At 34.4% G+C, this 2,491-nt stretch overlaps 1 pseudogene across 1 annotated transcript; it reads left to right on the top strand.

Moving 5' to 3' along the window:
- Nucleotides 1-327: 327 nt before the first annotated feature.
- Nucleotides 328-888, top strand: LOC100388297 (adenosine 5'-monophosphoramidase HINT1 pseudogene; annotated as a pseudogene). Its single transcript, XR_013533447.1, has one exon. The product of XR_013533447.1 is annotated as an adenosine 5'-monophosphoramidase HINT1 pseudogene (transcript).
- Nucleotides 889-2,491: the final 1,603 nt, after the last annotated feature.

Genomic DNA, 2,491 nt, shown 5'->3' with positions numbered 1-2,491 from the left:
ACATGAACCTTGGAAAAACTATATAAGCTCTCTTCACCTCAGTTTCTTCATTCATAAAATGGGGATAATAGTAGACGCTAACTCATAAAATTATAATTAGGATTAGCTAACAGATGATTTAATATACTAGTTACATCTGGAGTTATGACAAATATATGGAAAACACATTGAACAGAGTATAGTAAAAAAGAAATACTATAAAAGTTTAGGTATTTTATCTATATTATCTTATTTCATGTATTAAAAAGAACTGAAAGTAAATATTAAAAATTTACAATTTACAAAGTGTGTGTAAAAAGGTAGGAGGAAAGAAAGAAACGGACTGAGGAGAGATGGCAGATGAGATCGCCAAGGCTCAGGTCGCTCGGCCTGGTGGCGACACGATCTTCGGGAAGATCATCCGCAAGGAAATCCCAGCCAAAATCATTTTTGAGGATGACCGGTGCCTTGCTTTCCACGACATTTCTCCTCAAGCACCAACACATTTTCTGGTGATACCCAAGAAACATATATCCCAGATTTCTGCAGCAGAAGATGATGATGAAAGTCTTCTTGGACACTTAATGATTGTTGGCAAGAAATGTGCTGCAGATCTGGGCCTGAATAAGAGTTACCGAATGGTAGTGAATGAAGGTTCAGATGGTGGACAGTCTGTCTATCACGTTCATCTCCATGTTCTTGGAGGTCGGCAGTTGCATTGGCCTCCTGGTTAAGCATGTTTTGGGGATAATCTTCCCTTCTCTAGGCAATGATTAAGTTAGGCAAGTTCCAGTATGTTAAGTGGCACACTTATTTTTGCCTGTGTATGGAGAGATTCAATAAATAATTTTCAAACCAGATACATAATAAAAGACATTGTTGCATGAAAAAAAAAGAAAGAAAAAGAAACGGACTGAGAAGGGAAGCTGGGAGGAAAAAGGGGAAGAAAAACTTCAGGTGACTACACAGTAAAAAGCAAAAGACAGGAAATATTTCTGTTATTGTAACCCAAAAGTTTTTAAGGCCTAATAAAATGCAGATTACACTTGATTATGTAAAACATTACAAGTACTGTAATGATTTTAGGGTGAATGTTGCAAAATGGAGGATATTCCCCTAGAAATACCCCAATCTAGCTGCCTGTCTCTTAAAACTACTTTACCCTGAAAAATATTGATCATAAAATTGAAATATTTGTAAGAATTATTTCTTGTATCTATGTTTCCAGGAAACAAAATGAACAGAGACAAGTAAAACTGTCATCTCATATTGAAATAAAATTAGCTGCATTTTCTATTTTAAGTAAGATTGAATATTTTCCTTTGTTTATTAACCATTTGTCATTCTAGTTCTGTAAAATGTCTATTCATCTTCATAGCTTATTTATTAGAAGGTTGGATAATTTTTTATTTACATATAAAACATTCAAAATACTTCAAATATTAACTCTTTAACATTTGTGGTGCAAATGTTTATTCCAAGTTGTTTCTCCATTTTATTTAGTCTATGTTTCTCTTTGAAATATAGAATGTTCAAGGTGATATTTTCATATAGAAAGCTCTTTACCACAAGTCATTTTTGCTTTAGAAGATTTTTTATTCACACACACAAGAAGTTGACTTATTTTATTTTAAAAAGATTCTGTGTATAGCAAGATAAAAATTTTAGTTCTTTATAATTGATAATGTCTCATTTGTCACTTTATTATATACAGTAAGGTGAAAAATATTTATGTATATATACTTACTTTATATTCCTATTTCCAAGCTAAAAAAATCCCTATTTTATTGCTCACTCTTTCTCTTTTAGAATCAGTCCAATACATATATTTAATAAGTACAGCTTATAAAATACTTGGAGTTCAGATGAAGTTAGAATACTATTATTAAGCTTAATTTTCAAAATTGTATGCCGTTAAGCTTCTGAAAAAACAGGCCCCGGCACAGTGGCTCACATCTATAATCCCAGCACGTTGGGAGGCTGAGGCAGGTAGATTGCTTGAGCCTAGGAGTTTGAGACAAGCCTGGCCAACATGGCAAGAGCTCATCTCTACTAAAAACATGAAAATTATCCAGGTGTGGTGGCACATATCTGTAATCCTGAGAGGCTGAGGTTCGAGAATCATTTGAACCCAAGAGGTGGAGGTTGCAGTGAGCTGAGATCTTGTCACTGCACTCCAGCCTGGGTGATAGAGTGAGACTCTTGTCTCAAAAAAAGGAAAAAAATAAAACAAAAACAAAAACAAAAAACAGTGCCTATTAATAGATCGTATATGAACATGATGTAAAGGATAATTAAAAGGATATTCAAAGAATAGTAGTACTTCCTTCTATTATTGTTCCCTAACCACTAGTTCTACTTTTCAGAGGTAAAAATTATTTTTTATCTCTTCAGAGATACTCTATACATAAATTAGTGGCACAGGGTTCTACAGTCCAGCATGTGGAGGGAATGGCACCCAAGCAGCCTCTTTTCTTCGCTGTTGCTCCACCAGCAGGAGGGGGCGGTTACT

The sequence above is a fragment of the Callithrix jacchus genome, chromosome 3 (genome assembly GCF_049354715.1).
Source record: "Callithrix jacchus isolate 240 chromosome 3, calJac240_pri, whole genome shotgun sequence".
Classification (NCBI taxonomy): Eukaryota; Metazoa; Chordata; class Mammalia; order Primates; family Cebidae; genus Callithrix; species Callithrix jacchus.
The sequence above is the reverse complement of the archived record's forward strand: the minus strand, read 5'-3'. Positions and strand labels throughout refer to the sequence as shown.